Genomic DNA, 16,633 nt, shown 5'->3' with positions numbered 1-16,633 from the left:
TAAGACCCTATAGTTTACTGGCCGGCTTGGCCGGCTCCGGCTTCCGCTCCTTCCCGAGGCAGTGACGTCAGGAGCCGTTGAGGCCTCATGGCCTGTCCCATCCGGCTGCCAAGGTCAGCGGTATGGAGAGGAGGTGTCCCTGTTGCCTTCAGCCACTGTAGCCAGTACGGATCGTCGTAGACCATGATGGCCTGTCCGGCGCGTGGCACTATTGCTCCACAGTGCCCCGCGCTTTACGGAGGATGAAGTCAGCGTGGACTTTGGGAACCCGGATCACCAACCCGGTTCCTTCCAGTGCAAGACTCGCCAGCCTCGAGTCGGTCTGAGGTACAAACCCCTAGTCGGATATGGCTTGTAGAAGCCGGCCCAGCTACAGCATTGGCGGCCGTAGCCAGGCCGACTAGGACCTAGAGCCAGCCGGCTTCCGGACCAGCCGGCCACGGCGCCAGCCGGCTGCTCCTCAGCCGGCCTTTGCCGCGAGCCGGCCAGTGGCCAGCCGGCTGCTGTGCGTCCATTGCCCTACCCGGGGTCTTCCCCCCGACATTAGCCCCCGAAGCTGGCAAGGTCCTGCGTTTAGAAGGACCTAGGCAGGTTTTCCTGGCTTCTCGAATATATTTGACGGCACTTGGAGGGGTCGACTGAGAATTTCCATTCAGCCAGCTGCGCCCTCATCCGGCTCGTTCCTGCCGGCTGCTTCTAGCCGGCCGCTATTTACACTTATGCAGCTTTTGCTTCCTCGCAAGTTTTGATGGCGTCTCCGCCTTGCTGATGACTTTTGGTCCGAGTTGAACTTATTGTCCGGCTCCGGCTTGCGGCGCGCCGGAGTCTCCGCCGCCTCGGGCCCTGCACCCGACTTGACTGGTCTGACGCCTGGGCTCTGCCGCCGGTTCGTCTGGTCACATCAATGTCCCCTCCGGATTCGATGCGGTCGTGGGCGACGTGGTGTGGCGGTTTCCAGTAACGGCAGCGGTCGTGGGGGCAGTTAATGCGCAGAAGATCCGGGCGACGTGGCCACGATCGCCACTTGAAGGCCAACCGACCGCCGCGGTCGGCTATAAATGCCGCGAGGGGGAGGATCGAGGCGGCACTTCCCGCACTTCTCTTCTTCCTCGCGCTCCCGCTCCCCTCGCACTCTCCTTCGCGCTCGAGCCCGTTGCTGCTCCGGCGAACGCCTCCCGCTGGCGAACTCCGGCGAGCGAATCTCCGCCGACCCGCCGCCGCTACTCCGTCGAGCCGGCGCCACGGGGCCCCGCGTTTCAACGGAGCGCCCTCCGCCGCCGTCATCGCCGCCGCCGTCGCAAGGCTCTTCTTCGCCCTTTCGCCTCTCGTGGTCATCTTCTTCTTCTTCCTCGACGATGGCCTCCGCCAGCGGATCGTGGAGGGGCTCGTACATGCGGGAGGACGACATCGAGCGGCTGGTGCGCCTCCGCCGGATCCCGCCGTCGGTGGTCACGCGGGCGCCCGGCGAGGAGACGGAGCCCGAGCCGCAGCCCGGCGAGCGCGTCGTCTTCGGCGCGCACCTCGACCGCGGGCTGGGCCTGCCGGCATCAACCTTCTTCCGCCAGTTCCTCGATAACTTCGGCCTGCAGCCGCACCATCTGCCGGCCAATGCCTGCATCCTCCTCAGCTGCTATGTGGCATTCATGGAGGCCTACGCCGGCTTGTGGCCGGACATCGACTTCTGGAGCCGGCTGTTCTACCTGAAGGCGCAAACCACCGAGGGCCACCTGCGGGCCTGCGGCGCCGCCTCGATCTACACCCGGCCCGGTACGCCCTTCCCCAAAATTCCCACCGTTGACTCGGTGAAGAATTGGCAAATGTCGTTCTTCTACGTGCGCAACGAGGGCCAGCTCGTCGACCGGATCAACCTTCCGGAGTTCAATCCGGTTCCTCCAGTCGGCCGGATCAACTGGAGCTACAACGCCCGCACGACGGATCCGGATGCTGAGGTGAATCAGCTCTGGGACTTTCTGGGGGCGGCCGTCGCGAACGGGCTGACCGCCGAGGACCTCCTCTGCACCATCGCCGAGCGCCGGGTGCTGCCGCTCCAGATGCGCACCCACAAAATCGGGCACATGTCCGGCCGGTTCGACCCGAACCGGACGTCCAAGGCGCTGCTCTCCAAGGCCCAGGTCGCCCACCGGGTGAACAACGTCACCAAGGCGAACATGCCGGAGGAGTGGAACTACGGGCTGGCGCCCCGTGACAGGGACCATCCGCCCGAGCTGCTAAGCTTTATGTCTTCGCCAACTTCCGGCTTGCGGCAGCGAGGCCGACTTCCTTTTTCTTCTGCCGACTTCCCGCTTGTTGTTTGCTCATGTTCTGTTTTTTCTAGCTCTTCGACCGCCAAAACGTTGAGGATGGCGACCCGGCAACGAGGAGATGGGCGCCGGATCACGCCGATCCGGCTGACCAAGCCGGCGACCAAGCTGGCGACGACGACCTGCTGCAGGCGCCTGACCTAGGCGGCCAGGGGGAGCACAATCCGCCCCCTTCACTGGAGCAGCAGGAGGACGAGGAGCCGGCGACGTCCGCCACGGGGCCAATCCCCGCCGTGCCTCTGCGCGTGAGGCCGCCAAGCACCACGGCGACTTCGGCGCCCAAGGGGAGGAAGCGGGCCGGGGACCTCCGCTCTACTGCCGCCTTGGAGGCGAAGGCAAAGAAGCTCCGCCGGCAGCAGCCGAAGAAGGTTCCGGAGCAGGCCGGGTGAGCTCCCTTTCTCTCTTGTGTTTGATTCCTTTTCTTTCCTTACTTTTTATGCTTATCTTTTCCTTATCTGTTCGGCTAGGGCCCCATCAAGTTTGCCCAGGGCGGCGGCTCCCGGCAGACTCCGCGCGCACCTACGCCACCGCCGCCTGCGGGGACTCCGCCTCCCGCAGGGGCGCCTTCCTTTGCCGTGCCGCTGGCCTCGGCGCCTGATCGCGGCACGCGGGCCGAGCCGATGCGCCAGCCGACGGCTGGACGACATGTTCCCGCGCCGGACTCGTCTTCTGGACCCGGCCCCGGCCAGGGCCGGCCGGGGCATGCCGCCTTCGACCGGAGCCGGAGCCGGCGATGCTTTGCACCGCCCGCGACCGGAGCCGGAGCCGGCAGGGCTGCACCGCCCGCGACCGGAGCCGAAGCCAGGCGAGCGTGGTGGTGCTGGATGGAAGCCCGGAGGGGCACCTCGAGCGCCGGAGACGGCTGCGCCGGCCAGGCCATCTGCTGCCGCCCGAGAGCGCCGCCACCACCGGAGCCGACGACGGGGGAGCCGGCCAGGCAGGAGCCGGCAAGGGATGAGCCGGCGCGCCCGGAGGGCGCCGACTCGCGCGCGCTGGTGAGGACGGGAGCCCCATCGGCGCCGCAGCAGGGCCTGCACGTGGCCAAGGGCGCTATGCTTCTGCATGTGCCATCTGCCTCCGACTCCAGCCTTGGCTCGGCTGGCACTATGGAGCAGGCGTGGCTCCGCGCCGACTCCTACGAGGTGACCAGCCGGGAGGGGAACCCCGGCCAAGCATCGGTGGAGATGTTCTTCTCCAGCCTGCAGGCCAATCTCAAGGCTAGGGCTGCCGAGGCCGCGGCTAACCTTGCCAAGGTGGAGGAAGCCAGCAAGGTAAGCTTCATCTGTTTTTCAATTTGATTATCATCCTGGTAGCCCTCCGAGGCATGGGCCGGCCTCTTGGAGCCGGTCCGGGTTTCGCCTAGCATACTGATTTTTCTTTTTTCCTTAGGCTGTGGCGGATCGGCGCACCAATCTGTACAACCGCGCCGTGACCCACTACCACAAGGCCAAGCTGGACCGGGCCGGCTTGGCTCGTGAGCCGGAGGCTGTCAAGGGTAAGATCTTGCTTCTTCCGACTCGATGTCTTCTTTCTTTTTAGTCTTCGTTGGCTGACGTTTCTTTCCGGCTGCCTCGCAGTTGAGGCCGCCAAGGTCCCGCGGCTGGAGGCGGATCTCCGGGCTGCTCGCGCCCAGTGCGCCGAGAGCGAGGAGGCGGGCCGATCTGCAGCCGCCAAGCTCAAGGTGGCTGAGGGGGAGTTGATGCAGCTGCGCCTGCTGGAGCAGAACCATCTCACTGAGCTCGCCTCGCTTAGGACGGCGGAGAAGGAGAAGGTGGAGGACCTGAGCCGGCGGCTGACCGAGGTGGAGAAGCAGCGGCTTGCGCTTCAGGAGGAGGTCACCACCAAGTCCGCGGAGCTGACGACTACTGCCAAGCGCTGGACGGACGAGATTGGCGCGCTTGACCGTGGCTTGTCGGGTGAGTGAATTTCTTCTTTCTCTCTTTCCCTTTGCCGGCTTTCGGTTGTCGGCTGCCGGCCTAGGTTGGTAGCCGGCGGTAGAAACTTCTGATTTTTTCGCTATCTCCATCTTCGGGCTGGGGGCAGTCGGTTCTTGCCGGCTGCCGCCAGGCTTTTTCTTTTATCCTTCGAAATCTCCATCTTCGGGCTGGGGGCAGTCGGCTCGTGCCGGCTGCCGCCAGTCTTACTTTAGAGCTTCGGAATCTCCATCTTCGGGCTGGGGGCAGTCGGCTCGTGCCGGCTGCCGCCAGGCTTACTTTAGGACTTCAAAAATTTGCATTTTTCAGCTTATTTCGGCTTCGATGATTTCTGACTTGCTTTTTCTTGCAGCGGCCTTCCCGGAAACGCAGGATGCGGCCTTGGCAGCCGTTGGCGTTGCGCGCGAGTCCAGGAGGCGGGCGACCGGCGAGGGCAGCTCGGAGTACTTCACCATGGAGGACTACATGGCGTCCATGGCTGCCCGCGTCGAGCCCATCACCAAGCTTGGCTGGGAGCTCCGGAAGGCGGCTGAGGAGCTGGTCCCGATGCTGTGGCCCGCGGAGGCGGTGCCGCAAGATATCTCCAACCTCGCCTCCCTGATGGAGCGGGCGCCGGATCGCTTCCTCGACTGGAAGGAGTCTGCCACGCGCGCTGGTGCCGACATGGCGCTATCCTTTGTCCTCTCCTGGTACAACGAGGTGGACCTGGAGCAGCTCGAGTATCGGCGAGCCGGCGTGGAGGACAAGCTCCCGGCTGAACAAAAGACCGCCCGGCTTGCCCGAGCCAGCGCCATCGCCGACTTCGTCGACAAGAGCGTCTTCGTCGCGGACCCGAACCCTCAATCTGATGAGGAGTACGAGATGGACGATGAGGAGGCGGAGGATGCGCCCGAAGACGACCCGGCAGCCGGCTCCGCTGACGCTCCTCCGGCTGGTCCTTCTTCAGCTGCTGCCTAGTTTACCTGTCTCATTTGTTGCTTTTGCCAAGACAATTTATTAAATCCCCGGAATGCCGGGTGCATATGTATGAATATTATCGTCCTTTCGTTATGTCACACTTTAATGTGTTTGTTAATCATTTGTGTGCCGAGTTGCTTTCTTTCGACTCGTTCGCTTTTTCCCATCCGCCCCACTCTTTGGCTGTTGTCGGGGGGAATACCCCGGATAGGGCAATGGACGCGGCGCAGCCGGCTGGCCACTGGCCGGCTCGCGGCAAAGGCCGGCTGAGGAGCAGCCGGCTGGCGCCGTGGCCGGCTGGTCCGGAAGCCGGCTGGATCTAGGTCCTAGTCGGCCTGGCTGCGGCCACCAATGCTGTAGCTAGGCCGGCTTCTACAAGCCATATCCGACTGGGGTTTGTACCTCAGACCGACTCGAGGCTGGCGAGTCTTGTACTGGAAGGAACCGGGTTGGTGATCCGGGTTCCCAAAGTCCACGCTGACTTCATCTTCCGTAAAGCGCGGGGCACTGTGGAGCAATAGTGCCACGCGCCGGACAGGCCATCATGGCTTACGACGGGCCGTGCGCTACGGTGGGCTGACGGCGACAGGGACACCTCCTCTCCATACCGCTGACCGTGGCAGCCGGATGGGACAGGCCACGATGCCTCAACGGCTCCTGACGTCACCACCTCGGGAAGGAGCGGAAGCCGGAGCCGGCCAAGCCGGCCAGTAAACTATAGGGTCTTATATGTAAAGTGCCGGCGCCTATATAAGCCGCACTACCCCCTCTCGTGCAGGGGATCGATCATTCTTACTTCATTCCACCCATAGAGCTGCCCTGTGAGAGAGACCATCGTCTCCCTTAGCCTCCCAGGAGCAGCCGGACACAGCTCTAGGAGCACCATTGTATTGTGTGATCATCATATACACTCATAGCAGGAGTAGAGGTTTTACCTCCATCGGAGGGCCTCGAACCTGGGTACGTCGCCGTGTCGCTCGTGCCCATACCCGCTTCCGGATACCGCCGTGAGATCCCTCAGGAACCACTTCGATTAGCCACCCTATGGCATATGCCGTGACGATACCACGACATTTGGCGCCCACCGTGGGGCCTTCAGCATCCTCGGCCGGTGTTTTCATCCGGACGGGCCTCACCATCACCACCGGCGAGCGAGTCGCTTCAGGCTTGATCTGGAGATTCGGCCCCCTCAGCTGCGTCAGCGACAACGCTGGCTGCTTCGCCGACCGGCCCTTCCCAGCCGGCGGCAGCGTCATCTCCTTCGGCGGCCACGACGTCTACGTCGCCACCGTTGCACCGCCGCGCTACCCGCGGCAGGTGCTGCGCTGCGCAAGCCCTCCTCCGCGAGCCGGCAGCAGCGCTCCCGCCAGCCCCGCCGTCGTGCAAGTCATGATGGCTGGCGAGGAGCCCCCCGTCAAGAATCCGCGCACCCGCGGCCCCGGCCTGGAGTGCAACATCGACCCCAACGCCTCCGGCTCAGGCGCCAGGCCGCCACCGCCACCGTCCCAGCTGGACGAAGTCCGGGCGAAGCTGAGCACGCCGCTCACGCCTGGCGGAGACCCCGCCGCCATCGAGGCGGACCTGGAGGCGCATCGCCAACTCCTCCTCAAGCAAACCGAAGAACTGGCTGCTGCTAAGCGCCAGATGGAAATCACCCAGCGCGAGTACAACCGCGCCCACGACCTCACTCCAGGCGGCGACGAGCCAAGCCGAGCCGGTCACGTCCGCCGCTGGGGCCGCGACCTTGGCGCCGAGATCGCCCGCGATGGCGCTCCTTCGCCGGCTCCGTCCGTGGAGCTCCCCGTCTACAACACCCCCGACAAGAACATGCGCGCGGCAGAAGCCGCCGCAGAAGAGCTGAACCGCCTTGAAGGCGAAGAGTTACGCCGCCAGACCAAGCGGGTGACTGAGCTGCTCAACGCAGCCAACAGGCAGATCGCCGACCCCAGGTATGTCAATGCCCCCAGAGCTTCTCACGCTCGTGGCGCTGCAGGCAACGACAGGGAAGGCGCCAGGGACACGGCCGAGTCCGCCTCCCCAGCGCCAAGCCGGCGCCATGATTCCCGGGCCACGCACGCAAGTTCGGGCCGGCCGAGCCACCAGCCGAGCGGCAGCAGCCGCAGCCGGCCTCCCCCAAGCCGTAACCAGGAGCAAGACTCCGAGCCCCGCCGTCAGCACCGGCCGGCTCCAGAAGCAGCCGGCACACGCCAGCCGGCACGTTCCCGGCTGGGCCCCCGCATCGAGCCCACCGACGCCAGAGACCGCCTCGACCGGCTGATCGAATCCCGCATCGCGGAAGAGGAGGCGCCGGCTTGCCCCAAGTGCTTCGGGCCCCGCATCGCCAACGAGCCCGTGCTCGACGGCTTCCAGCTCCCCCGCGACACGCCCAAGTACGACGGCACCGCCAAGCCGGAGGACTGGCTGCTGGACTACTCCACCGCAGTCGGCATCTCGCGGGGCAACAAGCGGTGGGCGGTACGCTACTCCCCCCTGATGCTGGTCGGCTCCGCCCGCACCTGGCTCAACAACCTGCCAGCCGTCAGCATTAACGGCTGGCTGGACTTCGAAGAGGCCTTCGTCAGCAACTTCACCGGCACCTACCGCCGGCCGGGTCGCCCTCAGCAGCTTGAGATGTGCAAGCAGGGCCCGGACGAGACGGATCGCGCATACCTGACGCGCTGGTGCGAGATGCGCAACTCCTGCGAGGGCGTGCACGAGATCCAGGCCATCAGCTTCTTCATGGGAGGCTGCCGGCCAAACACCATGCTGTGGCACAAGCTGCGCCGCAGTGACCCCAAGTCGATGGCCGCCTTGATGGCCATCGCAGACAAATACGCGCTGGCTGAAGAAGCCGGCAAGGACGGCGCCTCTCATGGCAGCCGGCGGGATAACTACCGCCGCAAGCGTCACAGCGACCAGCCGGACCGCCGGTACGGCTCCGCCCACGTGGCCGCCGTGGCAGACAACGTGGCAGGCGGCAGCCGCCGCCAGAAGCAAGACCGGCAGTGGAAGCCGAAGTACACCTTTGAGCAGATGCTCGACTCGCCGTGCAAGTACCACATCGGCAAGAACCCCTCCAACCACACCACCCGCGACTGCCACTTCATGAAGCGGCTGACAAGCGGTGAACCTCTCCCGCCTCCACCCCCGCCCCCACCAGCTGGCGGGCCGGGTGGCCAAGCCGGCGCAGAGAACGCCAACCTCGAGCACCACGAGGCTAACCAAGTGCACCATGGCGGCCGATATCTGGCCGAAGACGCCACCTACATCATCTTCACCTCCGAGCCCGAGGACAGGACGAGCCAAGAGCGCCGTTCCCTCGAGGTCAACGCGGTCATACCGCCGGTCCCCCAGTACCTAAACTGGTCAGAGCAGGCCATCACTTTTGATCGCCGCGACACACCGGCTGTCCTGCCGAAGCCGGGCAGCTACGCCATGGTCCTCGACCCCACCATCGGCACAACCCGGCGCAGCGTGCGTTTTTCGCGCGTCCTCATCGACGGCGGCAGCAGCATCAACATCCTCTACCGCGACACCGCCCGCAAGCTGGGCATCCAGGAGGCCGAGTTGCGCCCCACCCCCACCGTCTTCCATGGCATCGTGCCAGGCCATTGCTGCCAGTCGATCGGCCGGATCACGCTGGAGGTGATGTTCGGGAAGCCGGACCACTTCCGCACCGAGAGAATCGAGTTCGAGGTGGTGGACCTCGTGAGTCCCTACCACGCGCTCCTAGGCAGGCCGGCCCTGACCAAGTTCATGGCGGTGCCCCACTATGGGTACCTGAAGATGAAGCTGCCTGGCCCAAAGGGGGTCATCACCGTAGCCGGCGACTATCGCCGCTCCATGGACTGCGCCACGCAGAGCTCCAAGATGGCCCAGACGTTGGTCATCGCCACCGAGAAGCAGCTCATCCACGACGCCGTCGCCCTCGCCAAGGCCGCGCAGACGGACATGCCGGCTGCGGGCAACCCGGCTGGGACGACTCACTTCCAGCCGGCCGACAACACCAAGAAGATCCTGCTGGACCCGGCGCAGCCGGACAAGTTCGTCACCATCGGTGCCGGCTTGAGCAAGAAATAGGAAAGCGAGCTCACCAGCTTCCTCCGTGAGAATCGGGACATCTTCGCATGGACTCCAAGAGACATGCCGGGTGTGCCGAGGCAGTTGGCTGAGCACCACCTCCACGTCCGGCCTGAAGCCAAGCCGGTGAAGCAGCCTCTCAGGCGCTTCGCCGAAGAATGAAGGAAGGCCATCGGTGAAGAAATCGCCCGGCTCCTAGCTGCCGGCTTCATCATGGAAGTGCTGCACCCGGACTGGTTGGCGAACCCGGTCCTGGTTTTGAAGAAGAACGGCTCCTGGCGCATGTGTATCGACTACACTAGCCTGAACAAGGCGTGCCCGAAGGACCCCTTCCCCCTGCCGCGCATAGATCAAGTCATAGACTCGACAGCCGGCTGTGAACTGTTGTCTTTCCTAGATGCCTACTCAGGCTACCACCAGATTCCTTTGAATCCGGCTGATCAAATAAAGACTTCGTTCATTACCCCGTATGGGGCTTACTGCTACACGACTATGCCGTTCGGCTTGAAAAATGCAGGCGCCACCTACCAAAGGTGCATGCAAAAATGCTTGCAGGATCAAATCGGCAGAAACGTTCACGCATATGTGGATGATGTCGTTGTAAAAACCAAGGAGACGACTACCCTCCTTGATGACCTGAGAGAAACCTTCACCAATCTGAGAAGATTCCGGATGAAGCTCAACCCGGCCAAGTGCACATTCGGCGTGCCGTCTGGCCAGCTCCTTGGCTACCTCGTCTCTCAGCGAGGGATCGAAGCCAACCCGGACAAGATCAGCGCCCTGGAGAAGATGGAACTGCCGCAGTGCCTCAAGGACGTCCAGAAGTTCGCTGGCTGCCTGGCTTCCTTGAGCCGCTTCGTCAGCCGGCTGGGGGAGAAGGCACTGCCCCTGTATCAATTAATGAAGAAGGCGGACAAATTCGTCTGGTCACCGCAGGCGGATGAGGCTTTCCGTGACTTGAAGCGCGTGCTCTCAACCGCGCCAATCCTGGCAACGCCGGCTTCAATGGAGCCGATGCTGCTGTACATCGCAGCCACCAATCGAGTGGTTAGTGTTGTCCTGGTGGTGGAGCGCAAAGAAGCCGGCAGGGAACAGCTGGTCCAGCGTCCAGTCTACTACCTTAGCGAAGTGCTCTCCCAGTCGAAGCAAAACTACCCCCATTACCAGAAGGTCACCTACGGCGTCTACATGGCGGCCAAGAAGCTGAAGCACTACTTCCAAGAGCACCCCATCAAGGTGGTTGCCACAGCGCCCTTGGCGGAAATCATAGGCAGCAAGGACGCCAACGGCCGGGTTGCCAAGTGGGCCCTGGAGCTAGCCGCCCACACCATCCTCTACGAGCCACGCACAGCCATCAAGTCGCAGATCCTCGCGGACTTCTTCGTCGACTGGGCTGAGATGCAGTACCTGCCGCCTGTGCCGGATTCCACACACTGGAAGATGCACTTTAACGGCTCGAAGATGCGCAACGGCTTGGGAGCCGGCATCGTCATCACCTCTCCCAAGGGAGACCGGCTGGACTACGTCCTGCAGATCCACTTCGCCGCATCCAACAATGTGGCGGAGTACGAAGCGCTCATTCATGGGCTGAAGCTGGCCAAGGAGATTGGCGTGCGTCGCATACTTTGCTTCGGCGACTCCGACTTGGTTATACAGCAAGCATCTGGCGACTGGGACGCGAAGGACGCCAACATGGCCTCATACCGCTTCCATGTCCAGCAGTTATCCGGCTTCTTCGACGGCTGCGAATTCCACCATGTGCCGCGAGCAAGCAACGAGGCGGCTGATGCCTTGTCCAAGATTGGCTCAACCCGGCAAGCCATTCCGTCGGGCATCGCCTTGGCGGTTCTCAAGAAGCCGTCCATCATACCGTCACCGGATTCGGATTCAATATTCATGCCGGCTGACCCGGGGGCTGCTCAGCCGAACCCGGGGGCTTCATCGCCCAAGTCGGGGGCTAACAAGCCAAACCCGCCGGCTACCATGCCGAACCCGGGGACTTCTCAGTCCAACCCGGGGGCTTCATCGCCAAACTCGGGGGCTAGCAAGCCGAACCCGCCGGCTAGCAAGCCGAACCCGGCGACCATGCAGTCGAATCCGGAAGCTCCCACGCAGGAGGCCCTGTTGGTCAGTGTATTCGAGATAAGATGCGTACCTTCATGGGCACAAGAATTCCTCTCCTACCTCACCGACGGTGTGCTGCCTGATGATAGAGTCCAGGCCAGGCAGATTGAGAGAAGGGCCAAGGCCTATACCATCATCAACCACCAGCTGTACAAACGCAGCGTAAGTGGGGTGTTCCAGCGGTGCGTCGAGCCGGCTGAAGGGATTGAACTCCTACGGGAAATCCATCAAGGAGAGTGCGGACATCACGCCTCATCCAGAGCCATAGTGGCCAAAGCCTTCCGGCACGGTTTTTACTGGCCGACTGCACTCAGAGACGCAGAAGAGTTGGTGAAGAAGTGCAACGGCTGTCAGCGCTTCGCAAAGCAGAGACACCAGCCGGCTTCCGCCTTGAAAACCATCCCCATCACATGGCCATTCGCTGTATGGGGCTTGGATATGGTAGGCCCATTCAGAACGGCGCGAGGCGGCATGACGCATCTCTTGGTGATGATTGACAAATTCACCAAGTGGATCGAAGCCAAGCCAATCAAGAAACTGGACGGGTCCACAGCCGTCACATTCCTCAAGGAAATCATTGTGAGATTCGGCTACCCCCACACCATCATCACCGACAACGGCACCAACTCCTCCCAAGGCATCTTCTCTCGCTATTGCGGGGAAATGGGGATCCGGATGGCCCTATCTTCTGTGGCGCACCCAGAGTCCAACGGACAAGTGGAAAAGGCTAACGGCTTAGTCCTAGCCGGCATCCGGCCCCGGCTGGTGGAGCCGCTCGAGCGAGCAGCCGGCTGCTGGATTGAAGAACTGCCCAATGTGCTGTGGAGCCTACGCACAACGACAAACCGCTCAGTCGGCTTCACACCATTTTTCCTCGTATATGGGGCCGAAGCCGTCCTGCCGACTGATATCGAGCACGACGCGCCAAGGATCAAGCTCTACACAGAAGCCGAAGCCAAAGAAGCTCGCGAAGATGGAGTTGACCTGGTCGAAGAGGCCCGGCTGCTGGCTGCATCTAGATCTACTGTCTACCAGCAAAGCCTCCGACGCTATCACAGCCGGAAGGTCCAGCCCTTAGCATTCCGAGAAGGAGACCTAGTGCTCCGGCTGATCCAGCGGACAGCCGGACAGCATAAACTTTCATCCCCATGGGAGGGTCCCTTCATCGTGAGCAAGGCAGTAGGCAATGATTCCTACTATCTCATAGATGCCCAAGAGGCTAAGAAAAACAAGCCGGACAAGGCTGACGAGGAGACTAAACGTCCCTGGAATGTCAGGTTACTCCGCCCATTTTACACATGAGAGCAGGAATGTATGTATCCCCTGTATCCCTTTTGTGAGTTATGAAAAAGCACGCGCCAAGAGCGCCGTTTCCGACAAGTTTTTCGCGTACTCTACTTCGTTTCGCCAATTGGCTTGAACCCTTTCACGCGGTTGGCTCAGTAACGTGATCCGGTTTCCGACAGCCGGCTTCCGATCCAGCTACAGACCGCAACCCGGCTGTCCGGCTGGCGGGAGTAAGGCCTAGGGAGCCGGCACGCGAAAAACGACTAAGGGAAAGAGTAAAAGCGAGTTGACTTGCAACTTTTCATAAAAGTGCCGGATTGCCGAATTCAGCTCGTTCGACTGAAATACTGTCGGCCTCACCCAGCGGCCCGCTCTTGATCCGGCGACGGATCGCAAGCCGGACGTGCGACCGGCAAGAGCACAGCCAAAGAGTGGGGCGGATGGGAAAAAGCGAACGAGTCGAAAGAAAGCAACTCGGCACACAAATGATTAACAAACACATTAAAGTGTGACTTAATTAAAGGGCGATAGCATTCATACATGTGCACCCGGCATCCCGGGGATTTAATAAATTGTCTTGGCAAAGGAACAACTGAAAAACAGGTAATCTAAGCCGGAGGGGCATCAGCGGAGCCGGCTGCCGGGTCGTCCTCGGGCGCGTCTTCCGCCTCCTCATCGTCCATGTAATCTTCATCGGATGGAGGAGGGTTCGGGTCCGCGATGAAGGCGCCCTTGTCAACGAAGTCGGCGATGGCGCTGGCTCGGGCAAGACGGGCGGCCTTGAGATCGGCTGGGAGCTTGTCCTCCACGCCGGCTCGCCGGAACTGGAGCTGCCCCAGGTCCACCTCGTTGTACCAAGAGAGGACGAAGGACAGCGCCATGTCGGCACCAGCGCGCGTGGCCGACTCCTTCCAGTCGAGGAAGCGGTCCGGCGCCCGCTCCATCGAAGAGATGAGGCCGGAGATATCTTGCGGCACCGCCTCCTCAGGCCACAGCATTGGCACCAGCTCTTCAGCCGCCTTCCGAAGCTCCCAGCCGAGCTTGGTGATGGGCTCGATGCGGGCAGCCATGGACGCCATGTGGTCCTCCATGGAGAAGTACTCTGAGCTGCCCTCGCCGGTCTCCCGCCTCCTGGAGTCGCGCGCGACGCCAACGGCTGCTAAAGGCGCATCCTGCGTCTCCGGGAAGGCCGCTGCAAGAAGAAGCAAGTCAGAAACCATCGAAGCCGAAATAAGCTGAAAAATGCAAATTTTCGAAGTCCTAAGCCAAAAGGAAAAGCCTGGCGGCAGTCGGCAAGAACCGACTGCCACCAGCCCGAAGATGAGGATAGCGAAGAAATCAGAAATTTCTGCTGCCGACTGCCAACGAAAGCCGGCAGCCGACAGCCGAAAGCCGGCAGAGGGAAAGGAACATAGAGATGCACTCACCCGCCAAGCCGCGATCAAGCGCGCTAAACTCGTCGGTCCAGCGCTTGGCGGTAGCCGTCAGCTCCGTGGACTTGGCAGTGACCTCCTCCTGCAGCGCAAGCCGCTGCTTCTCCACCTCCGTCAGCCGCCGGCTCAGATCTTCCACCTTCTCCTTCTCCGCCGTCCTGAGGGAGTTGAGCTCAGTGAGGTGGTTCTGCTCCAGCAGGCGCAGCCGCGTCAACTCCTGCTCAGCCAGCTTGAGCTTGCCGGCGGCGGATCGGCCCGCCTCCTCGCTCTCGGCGCACTGGGCGCGAGCGGCTCGGAGATCTGACTCCAGCTGCAGGACCTTGGCGGCTTCAACTGCGAGGCGGCCGGAAAGAAATGTCAGCCAACCAAGACTAAAAAGAAAATAAGGCATCGAGTCGAAAGAAGCAAAAGCTTACCCTTGGCGATCTCCAGCTCGCGGGCCAAGTCGGCCCGGTCCAGCTTGGCCTTGTGGTAGTGAGTGACGGCGCGATTATACAAAGTGGTGCGCCGGTCCATCACAGCCTAAGGAAAAGAAAAAGTCAGTCGAACAGGCGAAACCCGTGCCGGCTCCAAGCAGCCGGCCCATGCCTCGGAGGGCTACCAGGATAGTAATCAGATCAAAAACAGACGAAGCTTACCTTGCCGGCTTCCTCCACCTTGGCAACGTTAGCCGCGGCCTCGGCTGCCCTGGCCTTGAGGTTGGCCTGCAGGCTGGAGAAGAATATCTCCACCGACGCTTGGCCGGGGTTCCCCTCCCGGCTGGTCACCTCGTAGGAGTCGGCGCGGAGCCACGCCTGCTCCATGGTGGCAGCCGAGCCGAGGCTGGAGTCGGAGGCGGACGGCACCTGAAGAAGAAGTGCGCCCTTGGCCACATGCAGGCCCTGCTGCGACGCCGATGGAGTCTCCGTCCTCACCAGCGCGCGCGAGTCGGCGCCCTCCATGTGCGCCGGCTCGTCCCTCGCCGGCTCCTGCCTGGCCGGCTCCCCTGTCGTCGGCTGCGGCGGTGGCGTCGCTCCGGGCGCAGCGGATGGCCCAGCCGGCGCAGTCGTCTCCGGCGCACAGGGTGCCCCCTCCGGGCTCCCATCCAGCTCCACCACGCCGGGCCTGGTGCCGGCTCCGGCCGCAGGCAGCGCAGCCTGCCGGCGCCGGTTCGAGGGGCAGCCCTGCCGGCTCCGGCTCCAGTCGAAGGAGGCATGCCCCGCCCGGCCCCAGCGGCTGGGTCCAGAAGAGGTGTCCGGCGCGGGAACATGTCGTCCAGCGTCGGCTGCCGCGTTGGCTCGACCCACATGCCGCGGTCAGGCGCTGAGGCCAGCGGCACGGCAAAGGAAGGCGCCCCTGCGGTAGGCGGCGGCGGCGTAGGTGCGCGCGAGGAAGGCTGCGGCGTCTGCTCCCTCCTCTGGCGGGGAAGCGGCGACACAACGCGCGGAGCTTGCCGGGAGCCGCCGCCCTGGGCAAACTTGATAGGGGCCCTAGCCGGATAAACAGAGAGAAGATAAGCATAAAAGTAAGGAAAGAAAAGGAATCAAACAAGAAAGAGAAAGAGAACTCACCCGGCCTGCTCCGGGACCTTCTTCGGCTGCTGCCGGCGCTGTTTCTTCGCCTTCGCCTCCCAGGCGGCGGTGGAGCCGACTCGCTTTGTGCCCTTGGGCGCCGAAGTCGCCGTGGTGCTGGGCGGCCTCGTGCGAAGGGGCACGGCCGGGATTGGCCCCGTGGCGGACGTCGCCGGCTCCTCCTCCTCCTGCTGCTCTGGTGAAGGGGGCGGATTGTGCTCCCCCTGGCCGCCCAGATCAGGCGCCTGCAGCAGGTCGTCGTCGCCGGCCTGGTCGCCGGCTTGGTCAGCCGGATCGACGTGATCCGGCGTCCACCTCCTCGTCGCCAGGTCACCGTCCTCGGCGTTCTGGCGCTCAAAGAGCTAGAAAGACAGAAAAAGCATGAGCAAATAACAAGCCGGAAGTCGGCAGAAGAAAAAGGAAGTCGGCCTCGCAGCCGCAAGCCGGAAATTGGCAAAGATACGAGGCTTACCCGCTCCGGTGGATGGTCCCTGTCGTGGGGCGCCAGCCCGTAGTTCCAGTCCTCCGACAGGTTCGCCTTGGTGATGTTATTCACCCGGCTGGCCACCTGGGCCTTGGTGAGCGGCGCCTTGGACGTCCGGTTCGGATCGAACCGGCCGGACATGTGCCCGATCTTGTGGGTGCGCATCTGGAGCGGCAGCACCCGGCGCTCGGCGATGGTGCAGAGGAGATCTTCGGCAGTCAGCCCACCATCGACGGCTGTCGCCAGGAAGTCCCAAAGCAGGTTCACCTCAGCGTCCGGATTCGTCGAGCGGGCGTTGTAGCTCCAGTTGATCCGGCCGACTGGAGGGGCCGGGTTGAACTCCGGCAAGTTGATCCGGTCGACGAGTTCCCCCTCGTTGCGCACGTAGAAGAACGACATCTGCCAGTTCTTCACCGAGTCAACGGTGGGGATTTTGGGGAAAGGCGTACCGGGCCGGGTGTAG

Source organism: Lolium perenne, chromosome 1 (genome assembly GCF_019359855.2).
Source record: "Lolium perenne isolate Kyuss_39 chromosome 1, Kyuss_2.0, whole genome shotgun sequence".
NCBI lineage: Eukaryota > Viridiplantae > Streptophyta > Magnoliopsida > Poales > Poaceae > Lolium > Lolium perenne.
The sequence above is the reverse complement of the archived record's forward strand: the minus strand, read 5'-3'. Positions refer to the sequence as shown.